This window comes from Hippocampus zosterae, chromosome 8 (genome assembly GCF_025434085.1).
Source record: "Hippocampus zosterae strain Florida chromosome 8, ASM2543408v3, whole genome shotgun sequence".
NCBI classification, from domain to species: domain Eukaryota; kingdom Metazoa; phylum Chordata; class Actinopteri; order Syngnathiformes; family Syngnathidae; genus Hippocampus; species Hippocampus zosterae.
This window is the reverse complement of record NC_067458.1, coordinates 11,615,512-11,627,745: the sequence shown is the minus strand read 5'-3', so window position 1 is coordinate 11,627,745 and position 12,234 is coordinate 11,615,512.

Genomic DNA, 12,234 nt, shown 5'->3' with positions numbered 1-12,234 from the left:
AAACAGTCCAGCATGGTTGAAACTGTTTGAGCGCCCCAAGCAAAAAGAGAGTGGCTTTGAAAAGACAGTTTCACGAGGACTTTACGATCGGTAACCTCTATAATGGATGGATGGGTGGATTTTTAGATAGATAGATAGATAGATAGATAGATAGATAGATAGATAGATAGATAGATAGATAGATAGATAGATAGATAGATAGATAGATAGATAGATAGATAGATAGATAGATAGATAGATAGATAGATAGATAGATAGATAGATAGATAGATAGATAGATAGATAGATAGATAGATAGATAGATAGATAGATAGATAGATAGATAGATAGATAGATAGATAGATAGATAGATAGATAGATCATGTCGATTTAATCAATGATTTTTAAAAAAAATCGGTGAGTGACCAGCCACAAAAAAAACCCCCAAAAAAACAGTTCAGCAGTCAAACTGATGTTCACACATAAACTGGCCATGCATGTCTTTTGTCAGGTGTCCCAGTTTTACCCCTTGACCTTCCTAAAGACCTCTAATAAGGCCAAAGAAAAGTAGCCTAATGTCAAGTGGCAGCCAAACAAAGGTGTGTCCATGGGGGGCACTGGCTAATGTGTGAACATTCTTCTGGGTTTCACAGCTGTGAGTTCTGAGGACAGAATGGTGGTTTTCTTTTTTTTTTCTTTTTGAAACCAGGAGTCAGCTCATTATAGTTGCAAGCTCACTTCCCAGCTCTGTCGTTGATCTGCAAACAGTAGTCGCCTGGAGCTGTCATGAAACAAAAGCAGAGGTGAAAATGATGATGAGGCAAACAGAGAGAAAATGAACCCTTTCTGTACGTATTTGCGAAAAATAGGGCTTTGTTTGACTCCTCAAGTGTTGCCTCCAAGCCCCATACACTGTCTACATTGGCTCTCATGCACTCAGTCCAATCAGAACATTGGGGTCAGACGCTGGACCACTCCTAGGCATTTAGTCACAGCAGTGGCTTCTGATTGGATAAAATTGTGACTCCGCCCACAGCCAGACACTGGCATCATCGTGCACAGGGGTCATACACAGGCCATATCGTGATACCTCTTGGGTAAAATCCTGTTTTTTCCAGGAAGGATGATTTCAGTTGTCAAGTAAAAGCAGTAGGACAGCTGGTATAGATGCCATCATTCTGTTGAAATGAGGAACAGATTTGAATAATCTAATTAGACGTTCGCACTTTAATGATAGTTGTTGGCCTCATGTTTCGCCAGTCAGTTTTCTATTTAATCACTACAGCGAGACGAGCCTAAACACACAGAGCTCACATAGTGCACATTAGCAAAGATTTACATCAAGCCTAAATTAGCAGAGTGCACTATCAGGATGTTAATGGTGTCCAATAAAGAACAATAAAGGCTTTCGACAGTTAGAGCCAACATTTACCTCTCATTACATCCAAGATCGTTAGAGCCATCATATTAAACACATGGGAAGTGCAGAACAAAGGATATGCAACATAAATTTGGACATCGCTATATAGGTTTTATTATTCACTTTTGACAGTAACATCAACGATGATGACGTCGTTGATACAAGATGAACACTTGATTGCACATTTAACGATTATTTTTAGTCATATATCTAAACGAGACACGTTGGACTGATCAACATGGTGTAATTGAAGATTACATTTTCAGGTCATGTAATTCAGACAATTTAAACATAAGAAAGTCAACTTTTCATATTTGTCTGCTTTCTGTAGTACCTGCCCAACTCTTTTGAAACTGGGGTCAAAAAGGTGGGAGTAGTGTTTAAAAGCAGTGAGCATTATTCAGGACTTGCTCATCTTTGTTACATTTGTCAGTTCATTTAAAATTTGCACAAAACTCAACTTTTACTGTATGTAATGTTTGCCCATAATTCGATCAAAATTATTCAATACACACATTTAATCCATGCTGTGACCTATTGTGGTAACTATATCCCATTTAAGGGGGTTTATCTCATCCCTCAAGGGCAGATGAATATTATTGCGATCGCAAGTTTACAGAGAGTTATCTGACACACCTTCCTGTTTAGACCTTCTAAATTGGTTTGAACTGCCGACCCTGTGGTCAACAGCTCAATTCTATCACTCTTAACTTGTCACTATGTGTACCAGCATCACGTGGTAGTATTTACTGGCAGGGGTGTTTTTCTTTCCCCAGGACATACATCCTCTCGGTGGGCTGGTGATTATCTTTAGACCTGATCGACAGGGAACATGGATGTCTCAAACACTTAGATGCACACACACAAATGTGCACATTAGCAGCATCCCTTAACATAAGACGTGCAAAAAAAAAAGGGCAAGCTTGTGCACGTGATGATATCTTTAAGGACTGAGAAGCGTAGAAGGGAATTGGCTCGATTTGATGGGAGTGAAGACAAGCTGTGATGATGATGATATCCCTTTGGTATAGCTCATACATGGAAAAGTCACAAATGATCACTTGAAGAAGTGCTAATTTCTTCCAAGACTCATCTTTTGTTGTTTCATGCTTGGGGCACTATGCCCCCTCCTTCATCCAATCACAATTTCTTAATCTATCTCCATCAACTTCCCATCTCTGCTCTGAGGGTCAAAGAGAAGTCATGTTCAGCAAGATAGGTTCTGGTTGGGTCATTTATATGCCCTTGATTGAGTTCCTCCAGACAAACTGTCTCTGCTCATCCCATGCCTGCACATGCCTGAATAAATCAAGAGTATGTGTTATTAAGGGGAAAATAAACAACATGCTTATCCGCGTTTGTTATCATAATCTGCGACTGTACGTTTCTTTGAAATCATAATGTATTTGCCGCATACTCAACTGTGCGACTTTCAGTGTCAAAGACAGTCAGCAGCGCAGCACAGATTGCATTGTCAAAGATGTCAAATCACTAGAGGTGGGCATTCCGTCATTACTGACGGAAGGTCCGTCAGTCCATCTCTGATGGACTCCTGGCTTGCTGGTGACTGACGGATGACGGTGAACTTCGAAAAACTGACGGAGTGACACTGACTGCCTGGCGGACCGACAAAATTTACTGAAGGTCCTAAAGTAGCAGTGAGAAACTGTAATTAAGCGATCACCGAAGCGTGGTTAAAATAACGATGACGCAACGATGGACTGACAATGACAGCTTTGTTCGGCTTGAAATAATGACAGGCTGACGATGACAGACGGGTGGCCCAGCTGCTGATGAAAGACGGACCGGCAAAATTTACTGACGCGTCCATCTCTGCAAATCACCACTGTATTCTCTTGCTTCCCATGTGTGCCCAATAAAGTGTAACAAAAATACTAACAAATAATGTAGAAACATTATTAGAAAATCATTTTTGGTAGGGAAATCGTATCCCTCAAACACAAAAGTTACATTCAAAATAGACTAACGCTTTTCCCCACATTGGCTGAAATGTAGCAACAAGGCGAGGAGAATTTTGACTGTGATGAATAGCTTTCAATCAAGCTGTAAAATGGGTTCACACACCTCTTGGAGAGAGCTTAGTCAGATGATTGCCATTAGCAAGAAAGGATACTCAGATTTCTTTGTGAGAAAATAATTTCAATCAAATAGGATTTGTCTATTAGACACATAAAACATTTAACCTTGTAAAAGATGAAACGTCTCTTTGAGCATATTTAAATATGATTTATGTTCACCAGAGACTCGAGTAAGCTCAGCTCAATTTGTGTGAGATTCCAAAGTTGTTGGGGTGAGAGTAATGCTGACAAAGAATTTGGCATCAAGACCATCTCACATCAATCTGAAGAATTTAATCAAAGTAAAATGATATCACGGGACAGTTTGTTTTATTACTCCACTGTATCAGGAATCACTAACATTTATTAGTCATTGGTGTCATTTTGAATTGTGTTGTCTAGATTTACAGAAAGACAACAAATCAGCGACCAGCAATTTATGAGCAATATTCCAGTACATGCATGTCAGTACGCAATCCATCACCCACCCTCAATGAATACATAAGAGGAATCATCTGCTTTGTTTAAAGTGCCGACCATGCACTTAAATTATCTCATCACAAACAGCTTCCAACTAGAACACAACACCATTCAACAATCGCGAGCACAACGTTCCCTGGAAATGATCCATCATATGTTTGCGTCAGTCAATGCGTCAGCAAGTATGTGTTCACCTCAGTTTAACATGCTGAACAATCTGGTAGATCTGAGGTATTTAATAATTGCCTGGAATTGTCATCCTGTGCTAAAGAGGGAGTGTGTTTTAATGGAGCCTGTTCTAGAGCAATTTACTGGCGGTGCATGGGACCATGTCCTTCTGCCTCTTGCCGGGAATCAAACAATACCCAGGGCCTCTCTGCAAAACCACTGAAGTGATCTTTTTATTCAAATATCAGATCTATTTGTTTTGTTACAGTGATCAGGATTGATGACTTGTGTTTATCAGGCCAATCATTTATGAATTCACAGCTAATAAACAAGTTCAATATCACAGAATGAGCAAGTCATAGTTTTACAAACAAGACTCAACATCAACGTTCAAAAAGAGAATCAAATCAAAGACTATTACCAGGTGTTGTTCATGAAATTCAGGTGTTATGGATGACAGTTTATTCATAAATAAGATACAAAGTTAGGAAAGTTGCAGTGGCATTGTCTCATTATTCAATAACATAATGCATGTAAATGAGAAGAACACATCATGATTGTCCAGTGCAGTTAAGTGGAGTGGTTAAAAATCAAAGTATGTGTATGGATCAGAATATTCTGTGTGAGATGTGATGATATAAAATGATTATTTTTGATAAGATCGGTATAATTAAGTCGAGTCTAAAGTAAAGTAAAGAAAATGTCAAACAAAATATTTTAATGGCATGCATAATTAAACAAAATACATCAATTAAAGCATGATTTTTTTTCTCATACATTTGACAAAGAAATAATTTTCCCGAAATGAGATCCTGATGAGTGTCAAATATGGAAGCGTGACGTCACTTTAAGACAATAGTGGCGAAAGTGTACAAAGCCAGTCAGAAATCAATTCGGAAAGCGATGTTTCAAGCTTATCTTTGGGGATGTGTTTGAAGAGTTGGAGGAAGAGGAGGTTGTTGGCAAGATGTATGTTATACCATACATGTAACGAGCCAAATGCTCAGGATGCGAGAAAATATTTTGCCCGAACGGCCAGACATGAAGTGGAGATGATACCCATCGGGATTGGGAGAACAAACCAACAGTTGGCTACGTCGGCTGCTATTAGACTAGCATTATTGTTTGCAATTCGAGGCTGTGCTGTGCAGTAAATTAAGCACGATCGGATTATTGATTTGGTCCATGTATTTCCACTATCACTGACAGTGTTGTGTCCTACATTATCATTGCTAAGGTAGTTCTGTTCCGTTGTCGGCGACTCTGCACATTATATCGGCAGCATTGTTAGCTGCAAACCATTACAGAGGATTCCATCCATGCACCTGTATAGTTTTAATATTTTCATACGGGATTACATCCATCTACACATATGTAATACTTTGAATCAAATTATTTCATAAACAGCCAGAGTTATTATAACAGGTACCTTTTTTGGAAATCCGGTTGAGAAAAGAGAGGCCTTCTTAGTGCGTGTAACAAAGAATGCTCAACGACACTGCTTTGTGAGAACGAAACTGTATCGTTCCAATTTTTTATTTATCCTATTCTTTATTATTGGCCACTCAAACATCTGTTTGCCTGAATGTGAACAGTGCATTTAGAGCACTTAAGGGGTCTCAAACTCATGTCCTGGAGGGCTGCTGTCCTGTATGTTTTCCAAGTCTCCCTGTTGCAACACACCTGATTCAAATGGACAGGTTCAATGTCAGGCTTGCGCAGAGCTTGCTGATGAGCTGATCATTTGAATCAGGTGTGTTGCAACAGGGAGACTTGGAAAACATGCAGGACAGCGGCCCTCCAGGACCTGAGTTTGAGACCTATGACTTAACAGGTCAATCAACTATGCATTACAATTGCTGAGTGGCGACTCAGCATTCTGTAAATTGCAGAACAACAGCATTTTCGTTGTTAAATGCGTTGCTGTAGGTCTAACTATGAATCTGGGTGGGTCGCATTAAAAAACAAAAAGAAAAAAAACCCCAAAAAACTCACAAAGTATGCTTGAAATAGTTTTCGCCTTAAGTATTGCTCAATAGATGATTGGCCAAGTTTATTTCACACTTCACCTTTAAATAGCTACAAATGACAGCTCAGTTTCATTTCCCACATCATGTCAACACAAACAAATAGGCGTACACAAAAGCAGCAACAGTATTGCAAAGAAAGCAAAATGTAGGCAGCACGTACAGTATATACTTGGGCTATCCACGTGTCTTTCAAGGTGTCTGGGTTCAGTATAAGAGTATATTTAAGTGATAAATCAATGGTTTTCCTATGAGCGAATAATGACCAATTCCATCTTTGAAACTAAGTCCAACATGGAACTCATTTTTTTTGTCACTCGCTTTGTACAAACATTGAAGCATAATCCATACTAGCCTCATTGCAATTGAAGCTTACTTTGCCCCAAAGTGGAATAAAACACGTTTAATGATTTCAATTACTCTGACCAGCATGCCATTTACAGTGCGTGGAGTCTGGGAAGAAGGAGATTTGCAGAATTAAAAAAAAAAAGCCAGTGGTGAAGGACATTTCCTGGGAGAATGATTCAGAGCGGAGGCTGGCCATTTGTGCTGGCTCATCAATGGGAGAACAGACCTTCTCTTTGTATTGGGGCTTTCCCATTTAGCCTGGGAAACGCATTCCAGGTTTGAGCTTGCTGCTGCCCACCATGCTCTCTTGAAGGTTTCAGGTGATAGCAGCTTGACTTCAAACGTAAATAGTCTGTCTTCATCATAAAATTACAAATAAATGATAGGCGGTAGATGGAAGCACCACACATTATTTGGGTTGTTTGTGCCCAAGTCCGATCCTCAAGAGCCCCTATCCAGTTTTATATGTATCTCTTTTCCGACACACCTGGTTCAAATGATCGGCTCATCAGCTAGCTCTGAGAAGCCTGATAGTGATCCTGGTATCACTACACAATGGTACCCTCACGTTACGGAAAGTCTTTCTTATATGTCATGTTTTTGTTTAGCGTAGTGCTTGCTATTGCAATACGAGTGTAGCCTATATGACCAGAGACAAATCCCTTGTGTCTTCTGATTCAGATTCTGATTGACACAGGAACTAAAATTACATTAAATCTTTCTGACATGGCTTAAGAAACCTCATTATTGAGGCATATAGGTCGGCAACGCACAGGTTGAGATATGTGATTATTTAAACAATGTGGATAGATCACCAAATCCACATGAGCTAATTAAGAATCATGTGCAAATGTTGTGCAGTTTCGGTTCCATACTTAGACATTTTGTGACCGAGTTGCTGATGGTATATTGGTCTACTCGCCTGACTTATTTGCAGGCAGTGTAGATCCAGTTGCCACTTTGCAATAGTGTGTGTTTGAATACTTGTCTCTCTCCATGTGCCTTGTGATTGTCCGTTGACCATTTGAGGATGTAATCCACCTTTTGCCGAAAGTCAGCTGGGAGAGGCTCTAGCCCTCTGTGACCCTGAACCGGATAAACTGTATAGAAAAAGGATAGAGGAATATTGTGACAAACACAAATCCCAGATTGCAAGCTTGGCTCAGGCACAGGTGTCAAGTGTTGAGTGTGACAAACACTTTTTTGGGGGGGTGACGAGGGGGTACGAGAACGGCACAGGTGTTGCTCGTCACGCTAAACTTCAAAGCGCTGCTCCAGTCTTTGATGTCAGGGCGTGCCAATACCTGGGTGCAACACACAGGCACAAATCCCATTTGCCAATAATTCCTCCTTTTCATACATCTGACATCAAGCAAATAGGAGGAGAAGAAAAGATAGAAATACAAAACAAAATGTGTTAAGTGGATTCTTTCGTCTCCTGTAATCCTCCCCACCCCCACCCGCGCCAGTGGAAATCAGTGGGGAGGTCGGACAGTAACAATGTCCTTTTCAGCAGCCGATGAAAGCGTTTCAAGTCATTCCCTATTCTGTGGGGGCCTTTGTGCTACTTATCCACTTATTCAAATCTGTATAAATGGCAACGTGTCCTATTAGCAAACTGAGAAAGGGAACTGAAAATGCTTTGATATGCATGGTAACAAAAGTAAAAAGATGAGCAGTGAAGGCATTGTGAACACTCAACGCACGGCCAGCCTGAGGCTATCTATACAATGTTCCATGTAGCAGTCTCGATTTTGCATGCTTATAGGCTCCACCCACATTTTCAGTGTTGAAGTCTGAGATGAGTGGCATTTTAAAAAGATAGTCTGTTCCCACCTAAAAAACATGCTGATAGAACTGGTGACAGGTGCCTAGCGGTACCTTTCCCTGACTTTGCTGCATGCAGCGTGAGTTCATTTCTCACTAAGTGACAATCTGAGGGTGGGTATGATAGGCTGTCTCTCTTTAATGTACAGTATACGTGCCCTGCGATTGACTGGCAGGCAGCTCAATCCCACCTAATCCCACCTTTCAGCAGAAATCAGATGTAATAATCTATAGCATGCCACGACCCTGGAACAGGATGAGTGGTGTTGAAAACGAGTGGATAGTTCGAGCTTATTGCATCACCAGTTCCAACTGTAAAGTTGGTTTAGCGGATCAAAAAAACTAATTCCTCAACAAGGCGAACAATTATGAAGTGAAACAAGGAGAAAGACAGATAGGGGATTGAAGTCATTCTGTGTTTCATGAAAAGTGGGAAGTAAAATTATTGGGGACAGTGCAGTAGAACACCATTAAAAGTTGGAAATAAGACTCGCACAACTTGGCTAAATTGATGTATCCCTGGAATCACAGCAGAAAAGTGTTCCCTCATTCATCATCTGCCTCCCACATTTAAAAAAACATTGATGTTAGGCTGATTGAATGCTCATAATTGACCAAGGGTATAAATGTGAATGGTTGATGTGTCCTTTGATTTGCTGACGACCCGTTCAGGGTGTACCGTACATGAAGTCTCGCCCAAAGTCATCCACAGAAGGCCGCAGCTCACCCATGACCCTGTGCTTACAATGTGTCGAAAATAGATGGATATTATTGCATGATATACAGTATATAGATCTGTTTATTCATTGATTAAGATACACTAAATCAGCAGTTTTCACCATCCCCTCTACATAGAAATTGGTATCATGATCCCTGCTTGAACTAAATTGTAAAGTGTTCAATAAAAATGAGGAAAGCTTTTCCACATGTATGTGTTATTAGCAAAATCAACTAGAATGAGGTTTACATTCAATTGGAACATTTTGAGGTTCAATGGTAAAGGTTCCAAATAGGATAGTTCCCACATTTTTGTGACCGCATTTTCCCAGAACAAAGTCATCAGTGAGCAAACAGGCTCATACGCTCAAACCATACAAAATATACCAGAAAGAAAAAGAAAATAAAAGTTTTTCCATTACACAAATCTCTGAAAACATTTCTGAAATGTAGACCGCAAAGACGAAAAACATATTTTACAAAAAATACAATATAAAGGGCATTGTACACTGACATTCCACAATGCACCTGTCAAACACAGACACCTTCTTCCAGACAAAAAGGGAAGACATTGTTGCAGTATCAGCGAGTAAGACAGTAGCTCGATTTGACATGGTGGATGCAGAGTGACAGATGATATGAGAAGAGAGCAAGGCTGACCCGGCCGATGGGAGGGCGGCATCAGGAGTCTGAGCATGTCAGCACCACATCTATCATCCCCCACATATTAGTGAATGCAAAAACTATGAAGTATAATTGCTAATTAGGCAAGGGCATGAACTTGTCTTGAAAGAAACTCTGAACATTCCTTGGTCCTCCCGATGGTGCCCTTCCACCCACGCCATCAGGGCCAATCTCTCATTTGACACCACAGAAGATAACTGCCTTCACTAACAGCCATGTTGTTCTATCATTTGGGGGGGGGGGGGGGGGGCTGGATTTAGAGGGTAGGGAGCGGGGGTGTCTGAATGGAGGGATGGGGATAAGCCGTTCACAGATCTTAGAATGTTGCTAAACAAGATTAGCATTGGTCGGAATAGGGGTAAAAAGTAGCATGCTACATTGGGGGGTGATGGGATGGAGTTTGCTTGGAGGGACAAGGAAAGGAAGACAATAGTTAGATTAGCCATCTGTGGGGCTTCTGGTGCCTGCGATCATTAACTGGCTTAGGGCACCACAGTAACACCAGACGCCCCCCTCCCCATCCATACTTTAAGCTTTGTGAAACTTATGGGGGTCGGGGGAGTGCTTGTGTGACATTTTGTGGCAGGGTGACATCTGATGGAATTGAATACAGCGTATCGAAACATCCAGACATACGTATGTACCCACACTTGGAAACATTTGTACTTTGTGTGCAGCCCTCGTAGAGTTGCCAGCCAACACACACCGATTTTGCATCATCTCCCCATGACCCCAATATCCCCCTCTCCCCCCAGCATAACTAGTCCCGATTCAGGGACACACAGTCTGACGTGTTCTTTGTTTGCTCTTTTTGTTGAGAAGATCAGGAATTTTGCATATCACTGAATGCCAGTTGGAGGAGACACATGGCCAACCCTGGGATCTAATTCATGTATTTTTGCAGTTCTCTGTGCTAGGAGAGGGGAGGGAAGAGACCAAAGAGGGCAATGTATTCCGTTCACATGGGGAAACTAATGCTGTTTTGATTTTGCATGGGGTATATGATGAGGAACCAAACTGTACATTAATATGGTCAAGTAGCTAGCATGCTAGCTTGATGAATTATTCAGTACACCATATACATAGTTTCAAGATATTGGTGTAAAACAAATTTTGAATGGATTTTCAACATCAAGCGTAAACTAGCAATACATTTTCCATAACAGCCAATTTTACATGACGTGTAACAGCTCTCGGTGTCAATGGCTTTCTAAAATGAATGTCATGGTAGAGGATGGAAATGAATCCATTGGAGTTGTACTATTACCGTGTCAAGTAATTTTATAAAAACTCATGTTTAATGATACAATTTTTGACATGTTTTCAGAAACTTGCTTATGAACATATAAGGTTACGGTTAAATATAGGTTAAAAATAAGGTGAATTGTTACATATTTCACTTGAATAATATTTCATATTATTTCTTTTTCAAGAAAACAAAACAAGGTGTTCAAAGGACTTCATGACCACTTATTTTAAAAACTTGGAAGGACAGTCACCATTTTAATATAAATAAGCCATATGCTTCTAAATGTTAAATGTGAGATTTTATCATTGTAAGCTTGTAACATTTTTCCTAAATATATTTGACCAAAATTTAATATTGTAATTTTAATACTTTTTTAATAGTGGAAATTTTTTAATGGTAATAACGGCCTTAATGTCAGTTGTTCCCACAAAAAAATCTGACTTTGCTTTGAGTAGATACAATTTTGTTTCCTAAAAAAAAAACATCCTGGGTTGTACCAAGTACACATAAACTGTTTCAAGGTATTGTATACTGTGAATTTAAATTGTCAAGGTTAGGACTCCGTTCGGACCCTTCATCAAAAGATGTCTTTTTTTGTTTTGTTTTGTAATCTTCAGTGCATGCAAAGTGACATGACCCTTCTCACTCCCACTGTTGGTGCAAGCAGTCAGTAAGGGTACTGCGGTGTGGTAGAGAATAAATATCTCATTTACAAAAACACCACCCAGCACTCTTTGACAAATACAGACTAATGTGTATATTTGATGATAGCCATAACATATTTTCAGTTCATCATAATACAAAACTGACCCATGCCTAGTACCAATGTAATTTAAATTTATTTTTGCAGAAAAAAAAATGGAACAATTTTTTCAAACTAACTTCAACAATTCTGGACTGTAGGCTACAGATATTACCGTTTTTAAAAAGGTATGATCACCATTCAACTGCAGATTTTCATCCGCTACAATAATCACCATAAAGTCATCTTTGCTACAGCTTACCATCTGCCATTTGACCGTGTGTTACATCATAAAGGCCAAAGCTGGCTGAGTCTGTAAAGTGTAAGATTTAGTGACAATGCACCAAGGTGTTTCATTATGTTGCTTGTACTCGTGTCATGTCACCATGTTATCTTCTCTGGCACCTCAGTGGTCACCTCTGTTTAAGTGGTCTAATTGTGACTATGCCATTTACCAGGAGATACAGCGTTAGGTAAGATATAAGGGAAATGATGATGATCTAAGATTTACATTC